We start from the raw sequence: 14,174 nt of genomic DNA, 5'->3' as shown, positions 1-14,174 counted from the left end.
ACCACATTTGCTATCCTCCAGTCGTCTGGCACTATTCCTGTAGACAATGACGAGTTAAAGATCAATGCCAAAGGCTCGGCAATCTCCTCCCTGGCTTCCCAGAGGATCCTAGGATAAATGCCAGGCAAAATAATCGACAGAAAAGGCACCGAACACTTGGGAAGACAAGTAACCTGACTGTAATTTCAAGAGACTAAATTCTAGGGACTTGTATTTATTGGAACAGCATACCAGTAGAATCTTGCTTTATTTGGAAAAAGTTAGTAGTTAGAAAGGATTTATTCGTTTGTTAATAGTTGAGTTAATTTGTTCACCATCAGAGTTAGATAAATAAATTGTTACTTGTTGATTTTAAAGTGAGTGTTAGAGAAACATCTTCAAAATGCTGCTAAATACAGGGATACAGGCTACCTGACTAGGTAGGATTGAGGTTCACAAGGAAGAGGTATTAGAAATCCTACAGAGGGTGAAAATAGATAAGTCCCTTGGGCCAGATGGCATTTATCCTAGGATCCTCTGGGAAGCCAGGGAGGAGATTGCCGAGCCTTTGGCATTGATCTTTAACTCGTCATTGTCTACAGGAATAGTGCCAGACGACTGGAGGATAGCAAATGTGGTTCCCCTGTTCAAGAAGGGGAGTAGAGACAACCCTAGTAATTATAGACCAGTGAGCCTTACCTCAGTTGTTGGTAAAGTGTTGGAAAAGGTTATAAGAGATAGGATTTATAATCATCTAGAAAAGAATAAACTGATTAGGGATAGTCAGCACGATTTTGTGAAGTGAAGGTCGTGCCTCACGAACCTTTTGAGTTCTTTGAGAAGGTGACCAAACAGGTAGATGAGAGTAAATCGGTTGATGTGGTGTATATGGATTTCAGCAAGGCGTTCGATAAGGTTCCCCACAGTAGGCTATTGTACAAAATGCGGAGGAATGGAATTGTGGGAGATATAGCAGTTTGGATCGGAAATTGGCTTGCTGAAAGAAGACAGAGGGTGGTAGTTGATGGGAAATGTTCATCCTGGAGACCAGTTACTAGTGGTGTACCGCAAGGGTCGGTGTTCGGTCCACTGCTGTTCATCATTTTTATAAATGACCTGGATGAGGGCGTAGAAGGATGGGTTAGTAAATTTGCAGACAACACTAAGGTCGGTGGAGTTGTGGATAGTGACGAAGGCTGCTGTAGGTTGCAGAGAGACATAGATAAGCTGCAGAGCTGGGCTGAGAGGTGGCAAATGGAGTTTAATGCAGACAAGTGTGAGGTGATGCACTTTGGTAGGAGTAACCGGAAGGCAAAGTACTGAGCTAATGGTAAGATTCTTGGTAGTGTAGATGAGCAGAGAGATCTCGGTGTCCATGTACACAGATCCTTGAAAGTTGCCGCCCAGGTTGACAGGGCTGTTAAGAAGGCATACAGTGTTTTAGCTTTTATTAATAGAGGGATCGAGTTCTGGAACCAAGAGGTTATGGTGAAGCTGTACAAAACTCTGGTGCGGCCGCACTTGGAGTATTGTGTACAGTTCTGGTCACCGCATTATAAGAAGGATGTGGAAGCTTTGGAAAGGGTGCGGAGGAGATTTACTAGGATGTTGCTTGGTATGGAGGGAAGGTCTTACGAGGAAAGGTTGAGGGACTTGAGGCTGTTTTCATTAGAGAGAAGAAGGTTGAGAGGTGACTTAATTGAAACATATAAAATATTCAGAGGGTTAGATAGGGTGGATAGGGAGAGCCTTTTTCCTAGGATGGTGACGGCGAGCACGAGGGGGCATAGCTTTAAATTGAGGGGTGAAAGATATAGGACAGATGTCAGAGGTAGTTTCTTCACTCAGAGTAGTAAGGGAATGGAACGCTTTGCCTGCAACGGTAGTAGATTCACCAACTTTAGGTACATTTAAGTCGTCATTGGATAAGCATATGGACGTACATGGAATAGTGTAGGTTAGATGGGCTTTGAGATCAGTATGACAGGTCGGCACAACATCGAGGGCCGAAGGGCCTGTTCTGTGCTGTAATGTTCTGTGTTCTGTGTTCTATATTCTATACTCCTTTTAGTGCTTCTGCCATTTGAGCCCTTGGTATCTGCCATAAGTGCCTGTTTTTCTTTTGATATCTCTTGATGTCCTGTGTTTGCCAAATTCATTGATTGTACCCTTTATCTGTAGTGCAAGATGTTGGCCCTGTACTCTCCATATTTCCTTCTTGAATGCATCCGACTGCTCTGACACAGACTTACCTAAAAGTATCTGTTTTCATTCCACTCTGACCAACTAATTTGTGATCTTATTAAAACTAGCTTTCTCCCCCAATTTACGTTGACTTCAGGCCCATCTTTGTCCTATTCCATGACAATCTTGAATCTAACAGATTATTGATCACTGTCTGCAAAATGCATCTCCAATGATATTTTAACCACTTATTCCAGTTTCATTTGGGCAGCACGGTGGCACAGTAGCTTGCACTGCTGCCTCACAGCACCTGGGACCCAGGTTTGATCCTGGCCTTGGGTGACTGCCTGTGTGGAGTTTGCACATTGTCCCCGTGTCTGCATGCGTTTCCTCTGGGTGCTCCGGTTTCCTCCCACAGTCCAAAGAGGTGCAGTTTACGTGGACTGGACATGCTAAATTGCCTGTAGTGCTCGGGATGTGTAGCTTAGGTGGATTACAGGGGGAATAGGTCTGGGTTGGATGCACTGAGGTTTGGTGTAGACTTGTTGGGCTGAAGGGCCTGTTTCCACATTGTAGGGATTCTATTCTATTATTTAAAATTGAGTCCAAAACCTCTCTTGTAGGACCTTCTATATACTGACTTTAAAAGCTGCCCTGAATGCATTTTAAGAATTCTGGTCTGTCTAAACATTTAACACTATGACTACCCCAGTTACTGTTGAGAAAGTTAAATTTCCCCACTATCACTTCCCTATTACCCTTTCCTACAACTTGCCTACGTATCTGTTCTTCTTGCCCTGACTGTTAGGGGGGCTACAGTACAAGCCTGGCAATGTAATTGCTCCATTTTGGTTTCTGCCCTTTTATAGGTGTTCCCTTCTCCTTCACATCTGCCATTATCATCCCTAGTGAGTTTTGAGAAGATTTGTAGCTCAGGTTGAGGTTCTGGATGTAAGTTTGCTCGCTGAGCTGGAAGGTTCAGACGTTTCGTCATCATTCTAGATAACATCATCATTATCATCCCTCTCCTCAAAATAAAACTCGACCCCACAGTCCTTGCATAGACATAGAGAGGGGTGATAATGGCAAATTTGAATGAGAGGGGAACAACACGGTAGAGAGGAAACTTGCAATAATATTGGCCCACATGGATATCAGGAGGATATTCAACAATGAGTAGTTTAATGTGAATAAGACCACTGGAACAAGAGGTGGGTTATAAGGACAAGATAAGCACAGAGGGAACATGAGGGAAATAAAGAAACTATTAAAAAAAAGTTCAGGGTATGGCAGGAGAGCATGAGAGGACGTTTAGCTCAGTGGGCAAGTGTAAGGGAGGGAAGCGATGGAGGTAGTAGATCAAATGGTCTAGATGTCAGTAACAAAAGTTAACAAACTCCTTGCACTTACAATTGTTCACAACATGTCTAATTCTTTAACAATCTTTATGTGATTCAATTCTAAAATCAAAAGCCTAAGACTTTTTTAATAACAGTTTTAGAAATTTCTTCTTAAAGCAAGAATGATGCCATTAAAATCCTTTATGACCATTGCAGAAGCTCTCGCGCTCCTTTTCCTGATGAGAATAAGGAAGATGATTTTTGGAAAGTTAAACATCCTGCAAGACTCGACACATAAAGACACTGCAGAGTCTGATTTCACTGACCCCTTCTGAAGACTTCCTTGATCTGTTTGCTGTCACCAGTTTGTGTGAACGACAATTTTGGAAATGAGATTCATTGGAAGATCTACATCTGACCTGAATTTATTTGTAGAAACTAACAACTGCCTTACCTTATGCCTGTGTTATATTATACAGTACTAGCTGCCAAGGATTGTGCTTAAAATCTTGAATTATTCTATTGTATAAAGGGATGGGAGGAGAGAAAAACATTTATAGAAAAGAAAAAGTTGACTTAGATAAGGGAGATATCGCTCACGTATTTTTGTAGGCTTGATGACATTTTTGGTTAATCTAGGTACAAGAAAACAAAATTCAATATGAATATTACTGTACATACTCAACTCTTAAGTCTAAAAGATTTAGGGCTATATTTTCCTCTGTTCATTATTCCTGGTGAAAGAAAGTAAAGTGGTGTTTTCCATTTTATACACATTTTTTTTCTCCACTGAAAATAACAGAGGACAGTACTTTCTTAGGGATTTGTCTTTTGGAAAAAGATTATGGATGCTTTGCACTGCATTCATCGGGCTTTTTATATGTTGTGAAGGGAAATTTTGGTCTATTGTGAAGTTAACACATTCTCCCTCTCCACCCCTCTTCCCCCTCCCCCTCCCCCTCTGCGTTACAGTCCTAATCAGATGAGTAAGAGAATTATGATTCATGTTTGTGCATGTTTGTCAATGAGCTATTTTTCATAATATTTTAAAATTAATTATGCCAACTACCATACTTAAGTCAGTATTCATTTTTGAGCAATGCTGTAATAAGCTAAGTGAAAAGGGTATGCACAAATCTGCTCTTAACATCATAATGCTTTCAGAATTCAATTTATCAAACATTCAAGGAAGACCAGCACTACTTTGCAACAAATTTAATACTGCTTTACATTTTGAATGCCATATTAGTTTTGAAAAAAAAACATAATTGCAGTTAGTTACCATATACTTTTGCCATGACTTTTTAGCACGTCAAAGCTGTACAACTACTCAAGGTATGAACTACAGACTTTGTTCTTCCTTCAAATATGAAACAAAATGCCTGACAGTATTTCTGTCAATGCGTTCAAAGTACATCAGTCAGCTTAAACCAGTCTTGTCACATAGCACTAGCTACTTGATTGCTTTCAGGGTATTACCTTTCCATTTTTGTGCTGAAGTACACAATCTTTTGAGTTTTTTTCTTGCCTTTCTCTGCATGTGTGCACTTTGTAGAATGATAGCATAGATGATTTTAAATTTTGTTTTACATATGACAAGGTATGTATTCTTTTGTGTGGGTATACATTAAGAACTGTTTTTACCTTGTAAGATTTATATATATAAAGATAAAAGTACCTCAGATGCATGTTTCTCCAAAATTTTGATTGAAATGCTTATTTAATATTTTCAGGTCTTGTTACAAGATGAACAATTTCACCAGCCACACTGAACACTTATCTTCCAGATATTTATTCAATTTCTATAAATAAGTATTGGTAATACTACCTTGTTGGGTAATACCCCAACATTTTTTGGGATGTGGTCAAGTAAAGAAATGTGTTTTTATAACCTGCAACATAGTAGTTTTAAAAATCCTCCTTAATTTGAATATCCAAAAGTATATATAGTATTCTGACTGTCTTTTTTACACTGCCTCATGAGATAATTAAAGTGAAATGAATCAAAATTAATGTAACTGATTCACAAGGCAGTTATGACATTGAATAGTTTTGACATAGTAGGCTGAGAGGGAAGTTAAGTTCAGTCATATTATCAGACCCATGAGGATTAGTGCCTTAAATTACAGATTTCTTATTGCACACAAAATACTTCAAATCGTAATTTATCTCATTGATTGAGTTTCAAAACTCCATATTGGATGATATGAATCACCATTGTATGACCTAGGATCTATAGATACAGGAAGTCACATGACTAAACCATAACAACTTCTTGGAAAATGCACTACCTGGTAAAGGTTATAAACCATAGTAAACCTAGTATATTCCAAAGCTCTAAAATCATGGTCTTTCTATAATACTTATTTTCTCAATTTGAAATAATAAAACTGATTTTTTAAAAATGTTGACAGTATTGTTGAAAATATGAGTAGCAGATTGTTCACCAACTACGAAATCTTCCTGATGATATGTTGGCATAAACAGTTAGCGAGCATGATAGGCAACCAGTCTGTGATCATCTATTTTCTACTATCACTAAAAGGTGAAATCACTTGTCTGTTTGCTTAATTTGATGATTATCATCATGTTGGGATTTTTTAACTAATTGAGATTGGCATTTATGATGAGATAACACCATCAGATGGGTTTAAGAAACTTTCTGGTCTGCTGGAAGTATTACACCATGCCATTTTAAAAGCGCCTTCTCGTCAAGAGCCAAGGACATGCCAATTTCAAATGATAGGCATCTTTACTGTGCAAATCAGTGTATAGTTAGGACATGGAATTCAATTTCAAGGTGACATGGGTGGGAGAATTTATTGCATACAGTTCATTCATGTTCCTTGCCTTTCAGCAGCTTAAACAGTGATCTGTAAATGGATCCGTTCCAGAAGTTGCGCTAACATTTTTCTCCAAATTAAATTTGTGCAAAGCCAGGAAGAACTGTGGTTCCCTCCGTAGCTCCAGAAAGAAACTAGAAATCAATGATGGTGTGAATTTACATCCTGTACTTTGCAACTTGCAAGGGAGATGTAGACACAGCTAGAAAGTTGCAGCAAAATGTTAATTTAGTGTTCAGCTTCCCTGTGTTATACATCTAGAGCCAGATTTTTGTAGCTGTGGTGTCTCCAGACACTTTTAAAAATACTACTACGACCCAAATATGGAAGCCCTGCTACACCTCTCATTTTGGCAGTGTGATAAAGGAATCAGGAATTGATTCAGACATGAGGGAAACCTGAACTCAACTGTGTCCTTTGAACTCGGTGCTATGTTCAAACTGATTCCAGTTTCATTGCCGCAAGGGCGCTATCACACTGAGAGTTACAATCCTTAGAGAGATGATAAAAGCTTGAAGGGCCTGACAAAGTATGTAGTGTTGTCAAGTTAAATCGCCAACCCTCTACAAATTGAAACTGCAGATGCTGGAGATATGAAGCAAAAACGGGAAATGATGGAGAAGATCAGCAGATCTGGCTGCATCTGTGAGGAGAAAACAGAGTTGATGTTTTGCGTCCTGTGACTCTTCTGTACTGATCCAGTTTGGATGAAGGGCCTAATAATTACGAAAACAACTGGTTCAAAATCACAGAACAGAAACAAGCCTTTCAAAGAGTCTGAATGGTTCTGAAGAATCACCAAACTTGAAACATTAATTCTGTTTTCTGTCTCCACAGATGCTCAGACCTCGCTGAGTTTGTCGAGTACTTTTGTTTTGATGAAACAAAAAATGTCTACATCCGAGTGTTGAAGAAAATCTGCTCAAACAGTGTGAATAGCTGTTTTTAGAGTATTGTTATTGATAGGTTATGGAAAGCAGCTAACTATTATTATAAGTTGGAGGTGGGGTTTAAGTTCATAATTTAATTGACAGCTCAACTCATAGGTTATTTAAAGGTTGTCCATCTTTGTGTGTTTATGAATAAAAGTACTTATTGTTTTAGAGAGAATTAAGTACTTGAGGGGACTTAAATATATTGACATAATTTGAATGGAACTTCTTTTGTACTGTGGAATCTAAGCTATTTTCTAGAACTCTATTTTGTTTAATAGATCATGTGTGTGTTGGCATTGGTGCTTTTAGGGGCTGTGGGTGGGGGTTTGAGTTGGCACAAATGGCATAAGAGGTCATGAAAGTGGGTTAGCAGAGACTGAGGGAGTATTGTGGGTGGGAGGAATATGCTTTGCATGGACATGAGAATTGAATGGTGGGGAGGTGTTATATTTAGAGGGCTTAAAGGTTGAAAAAAGAACTGGGACAAAACTACAGAGAATAGAAACAAGCCTTTCAAAGAGTTCACAAGGTGGCACTCCTATAACCCTTGTGGTCACCTCCAATCTGCCTGACTCCACAATCCCAATGCCCTCATTTTCTTCACCCCCTGCTTCCCCGCCACACACATCCCCTTGGGGGGGATATGCTTTCAGGATATGGCAAGTTGAGCTGAGAAATTTCACAAATCAAACAATTGGTATCAGGCAGAATTTATCTCTAGGTGCCCACTGACAGAATGGCAGGTAAGGGGAGGCCACTGTTCTCCACGAGGCAGCTGGCTGGAATGTTTAAAAATTACCCTTTCATTTCCTTGTAAGCAAGCATTTTTGGAATTGTGCAATATGCCCCTCAATTTTGGATGCCACTGGTCAGTTTTCAAAAACAAAAAAATTCTGCTGGCCCTGATTTCTGCACTCAGTTAAAAGTTACCCTGATAATTGTCACATATTCAGTGCCTAGACATCCTGTAAATACTGCTGTGATCAATATAAATACTGCACACAGCTGTTTTGCAATTGAACATGAAATTTCCAGAATATGGCATCTAATTTTAAAATGCCTGCCTTTTTGCGTGCAATCGAATGCCATGTTTTTTGGTGGGGTTGATTGGAACAGGAACTTCTGACACATAAATTTTATCCTTTGACCTAAGCATTATGCAGAAGTCAAGGACAGATTGGCAAATAAAAAGCAAATGAAACAGGTTAAATATTAAGCTGATTCAAAAACGGCTTTGCCGAATATTTCAAAGAATGTATACTTCTTGTGGAGTCCACAATGAGTTACAACAATGCAATTGTGATTGAACACAAAATGTTTTAACGAATGCTTTGACAAGTTGCCAACCTTTATTTCAGTTTGATCTCGTAAAGGAAATAAAGACAGTGGATTTTTTTTTTGCTTGAGTTGGTATCTAACAGACGCTGCCATCACATAGGCCTGCCCTTGCACGATAGGTTTCCGAAATACTTGCATGTTAATTGCTAAAAGAGTGAGCTGATAATGGTGCAGGGAGAGAAATAACAAAGCTGGGGCTTGAGTGAACAGGGCAAGAAACTGCATAATCCTAGCTTTTTCTAATTAGATTGAAGATTTGTGAACCAAACATTGCAAGAGCTGGGGAGGAACTGCATGTTGCAATGGATGAAATCAATGCCAAATTATTTCCAGGAAGAGAAAATAATCAGAGTGGGAAAGAAGGTTTGGATTAAAAAGTGAGGCAAAATATTAAATTAAAATTTTACATTTTACAATTACTAAAAACTTAAACCTGAATTAATGAGAGTCTACACTCATAATGGTTAGTTTTCAGTACCAGAAAGGGTGATTAGCATTAATACTTTGTGACATTGTTAATGGGATACTTGGATCGCAAATGACAACTCCTGGTGTGACTGTGATTCGTAACAATTATGCAAACACCTGAATTTCACATTAGTCAATATACTGTCAGTGTGGAGATTGACAGTGACATGCCATTTTTGTGAAGTCAGTGGCAGAGCTGAATATTCTGGATATCAGCTTTTCGATCACCATGTTAAATAACCAGAGCATTTTCACAATGTTGCTGTGCCATTTACGGATGAATAATGGTGAAGGTTATTTCCTACTTAATTTGCCAATAAATTATATTGAATGTTTGGTTATGATTTAAGTAGAGATCAGTGACTTATTTTTCAAAAAAAAAATTCAAAATCCCAGTTAAATACCAAAAGAATAAAGGCATAAAATTGCATAGTTTTAGACTTTTTTAATTCATAGAGGAGAAAATCAAAGCAAATACTAAATACTGTTTAAGCTGTTTAGTTATATCCATTGCTGTAGGAGGTCCTGCTGTGTAGTTGCCGATTCCAGCCACCTTCAGCGACTTCATCAATGACTTTCCCTTTATCATTACATCAGAAGTGGAGTAGTTTGCTGATTTCACAACATTAAGCACCATTTCCAACTCTGGATACAAGTACATTTTGTCTAATTGCTGCAAGTCCACTGCAACTGTCAGGCATGGACTGACAGTTAGCGAGTAATTTTCAGATCACACAAGTATCAGACAGTGACCATCTTTAACCAGTGAGAATCTAATTATTTATATTTTTCATTCAACTGAATATTAGACTATCGACATCCTGAGGGTTACTGTTGACCAGAACATGAACTGCACGTGCCACATAACTACATTGGTATAAGAGCAGGTTGAAGGCTGAAAATTCTGAAGCAAATAATTCATCACTTAATGTCCCAAAGCGCTTCCAATTTTAATGAAGATCTGTAGCTCAGGTTGTGATTGGAGTTGTTGGTTGGTTTGCCGAGTTGGCTCGTTTTTCATGCAAACGTGTTGTTTCCTTTCTAGGTGATGCTGTCAGTGCTGTGTACCTCCGTTGAAGCACTGTTCTCTCCTGCTCTGAATTTATACGGTCCGGCCTGTCATGGAAGCAAAAGGGCATGACTAGTTTTTTATTTCAGTGTACTCTGACATAGAAGAACATAAATTTAACAGGGACAAAGTTACAGTACTAGCACAAGAATTCCTGGAGGCTTGGTTTTCAATCATTTCAACAAATTGAAATAGACCCCATCTAATACCACTACAGTACTAAACTGGAAACAAGACTGCCCACTATGATAAACTGGACCTTATGAATTCAGAGCAGGACAGGACAACAGCACTTCAATGGTGGCCACACAGCATTGACGATGTCATCTAGAAAGGAGCCGAAATGGTTTCATGAAAAATGTCAGCTCGGTGAACCAAACAACAACACCTTTTCAATTCTCTCTAAGACACGAATCAGAAGTATGATTGAAAACTCTACACTTCCTTAGAGTGTAGATCCAAAAAAGACTGGAAAAGCTTGACACTGTATAGGGCAAAACAGTGGGCTTGATTGGCAATTGATTTGCAATCTTTCATACTGTCTGTCACTGATGCAGTGGCAGCAGTTTGTACCATCTACCAAAGATGCACTGTACCAACTCAGCAAGCCTCCTTTGACAGCACCTTTCAATATCCTGACCTCTGGAAGGATGAGGGTAACAGATGCATAGCAACACCACCACCCAGGGCAAGTTCCCTCCAAATCCTACACCACCCTGTAATGTAATTAAGTTGCTTTTTCTTCATTCTCATTAGGTTGAAATACTAGAATTTCCTAACAGCACTCCAGGTGTAAACATCAGACAGTCTGCAGGATCTGCAAGAAAACATCTCACCCCTCTCTTTCAAAGGGAGTAAGGGACAGGCAATAAATTCTGGCATAGCCAGCAATGCCCACATCCTATGAACTAAAAAAACCCCACATAATCAACATGCATTAAACATGAACTAACAAATTGCTGTTGGATTACAATCTGTAAATTACACATTAAATGGCAACTATAATTAAGGTAGATCTTACAAATTGGTTTAGCAGTCTAGCATACAGATCAGGTCAAACTCAGGCAACAAAATCATTAAAAATTGTGTCTTCCTGAAAATGAATTTCATCCCCCAGGACTTATCCTCACCCCATCCAAAGGCAGCAGCCAACCAACCCGAGACCCATGAGCAAAGTCTTCACCAAAACTGGTATATGTTTCCAGAAGTTATCTCCAACTAAAAGAAATAACTGAAATAAATAATCTCTTTGCCTATTCTTAGCTTCTCAGCCTAATATCTTTTATTTATGTTGCCTGTGCTGCATTACTGAACTCACCAATGCAACTTTGACAACTTTGCATTATGTGAACCTGTTTCAGTCAGCTCGGTTTTGGTTTCAGTTCTCTTTCCTTATGAACTGTGTAGGTCAATTTTGTTGCCTTGTTGCCCTATTGAGGTCGATCTTAAAAAAATTGCTAGTTTAAAATCAGGATTCCATCAAAACATACAAACCCATGCATTTTGGTCAGCATTATTTTAAGACCAGTAGTAAACAGATCATGGTAACTGATTAGAAAATTTAGGCCAAATTCTTACGTTAAAATGAGATTTCAATTAGTTTTGTGAACAAAACAAAAAAAACCCAAAAAAGACATATGTTCAAGATAAATTTATTCCAACTATTTTCATACAAGTGTCCAGACATTTGTAAGAAAATCTGACTTCCGCCAACCCTATTAGATTATGACACCTCATGAAACTAAAGATTATTTTGTATTTTGGTGTAATCAGCCACTTTGGACTCTGAATGTAATATATGGGATAAACTTTGTTTCTGCTGTAGTAGATCTGCTCTGATGATATTTGTCACTTTAAAAAAATGACACATACTGAGTATAAAATGAGAATTTTAAGTCTAAATTAGCTAATTTCCACAACTGACTAAATGTTTCCATGTAATTTCTTACTGCTTATTGCTTATCAATATACGTTTAAACTAGTGACGCTGAAAAGAATATCCAGGCTTATTTTATGTAGTTTTTCAAACTCAAGCATCCATTTGCTTACTGTATGGTAGTACCAGCAGAATATGCAACATTAAATGTAACCTTGTTATTTACATTAGAATACATTCACCATTTAGATGTTTTAATACTTTTTTATGATTCTAGACAATTAAACTTTGTTCTCCCTTTTCTGTTACTGTTACTATATGTGCAAAAAAAATTAGATCCATGTTCCACTTATGTTCAGCCTTTACATGGAAGTTACTCATGTTTTAAATCTTCATTCCACCTTTGGACAGGATGTAATCACTGGTACAGAAACCTTGAGGTATAGAAACAAGGAGATATTGCAGTTAAATTGGAAGTAACTGTGTCATGTGTCTATTTTTCTTGACATTTAAGAATCTGAGGAGTCAAAACCAGTTTGTACTTTGCTACAGAAAACAGCAATATATGTTTTGTAATTTTACCTGGCTAAAAACAGCAGTGACATAAAATACCCTGAAGTACAGCCTGTGGCCATTTTTGGATTTTGACATGGATGTAACTTAATATTAACAATGTTTAACCTGTATTTCTTTAAACTGTTATAATGCATGTATTGTTTGATGTCTAGCTCAGGATCTTAAGTTCCATTATTTCTGCAAAAGACTAAAATAATCAATTATGTAAGTAAGCTATTGTAATTTTTGAGATTACTTAATTATAGCATTAATTTCTTGTAAATAATTTTATTGGTATGAAATATTCTTCTGATTAGAGCAACAATAATGTCTTTAACAAAATAACTGACAAGGTAGGAATGATTTGATATCAAAACCTGAGAAGTGACCTTATCAGTAAATGGGTTGAATTCCATAAATCAAGCCTTGCTGGCATGAGACCTGGAAAACCGGAGTTTAGTTTTCTGTTGGCTTAATGGAAACTTGAAGCTGCATTAAATGTACGCTGTGTGATTGAGCTAGATGCAGAGCCGTTATTAGTTCAGAATTGGGTCAGAATTAATTGGATGCTATTTGCCCTTCTTTACTACACTGGGGGCAATAGATTTTTGAAAGAAGTCAATAAAGCAACATATGTAAATCGTACAAGGTCTGCATTGTATCTTGCAGGACTTTTGATGTGATAGAACAATGTGAAATTCTATCGGACTTTTGTTACATTTCAGGGTTAAATAGGGCTAGGGTCAGTCTCACTTGCGATATGGTTAGGGTTTGTTCCAAAGCGCAGGATGTTGATATTGGCACATGCATATTGAACAGTGTGAGACTAATCACTGAGGATGCTGCTCAGATAAGAAAATGGTACATTATGCCAAAACTTGGTCTCAAAATTTCCCCTACAAATAGGTGAGGTTGCTGAATAGCATCGGAAATTTATATTCATGATAACTTCACAACCAAACATTAATTTTGCTTAAGTGTGTGTACGTGTGTTAAACATAAATTGAAGTCCAAGTGCTGAATGACCCTCAGTTCAATTATGTTGCATTTGTAGGCCTTCCAAATAAAAAAAACTAAATCTGAATTAAGGCTCCACAGACTAACAAGATGGCATGAATACTGTAAACACTATATAAAACCCATCCTGCTGGTCTACTTTATGATGGTATTAATGCATTTTCTTGTTTATATGAACATTTTCCCTTCACTGTTGCTTTTAAATAAACGTACTTTTCATTCTTTGATTTTGTATTGAACATTTGTCCAAAACTTTCAAATGGATTTGCTTAGCAGTCTGCTGAGTTAACTGAGCTCAGGCAGAATGACAGTAAGTAACCATAAATAATGTCAGTACACTTGAAACAAGGTAAAACAAAAATCTAGTCTGGATTCTCACTACGTTTTAACATCCAGTGATTCACTACTAGAAGTGCATGTAGCAGTGAGTGTGGAGTATTTCATCCTTGGTGTCCCCTTCCATAGTCAAATAGTCACCATTCAATAACAGACATTCACAAGATATAAGAGCAAGTCATTGGGCTATCAGCATTAGTACTGCCAAATTTAGTACCTTTCTGAATCTGCACT

General features: G+C 37.9%; 1 protein-coding gene across 1 annotated transcript in view; it reads left to right on the top strand.

Moving 5' to 3' along the window:
• The window catches only part of LOC125461336 (junctophilin-2-like), a 106,416-nt gene extending 92,585 nt beyond the window's left edge, over positions 1-13,831 (top strand). Inside the window, exon 6 of the mRNA XM_048550000.2 lies at positions 3,720-13,831. The gene's annotated coding sequence lies outside the window, so the exon portion shown is untranslated. The remainder of the gene's footprint in view (positions 1-3,719) is intronic.
• The last annotated feature ends 343 nt before the right edge of the window (positions 13,832-14,174 follow it).

Source organism: Stegostoma tigrinum, chromosome 19 (assembly GCF_030684315.1).
Source record: "Stegostoma tigrinum isolate sSteTig4 chromosome 19, sSteTig4.hap1, whole genome shotgun sequence".
NCBI classification, from domain to species: Eukaryota; Metazoa; Chordata; class Chondrichthyes; order Orectolobiformes; family Stegostomatidae; genus Stegostoma; species Stegostoma tigrinum.
This window is presented reverse-complemented; position numbering and strand designations above follow the sequence as displayed.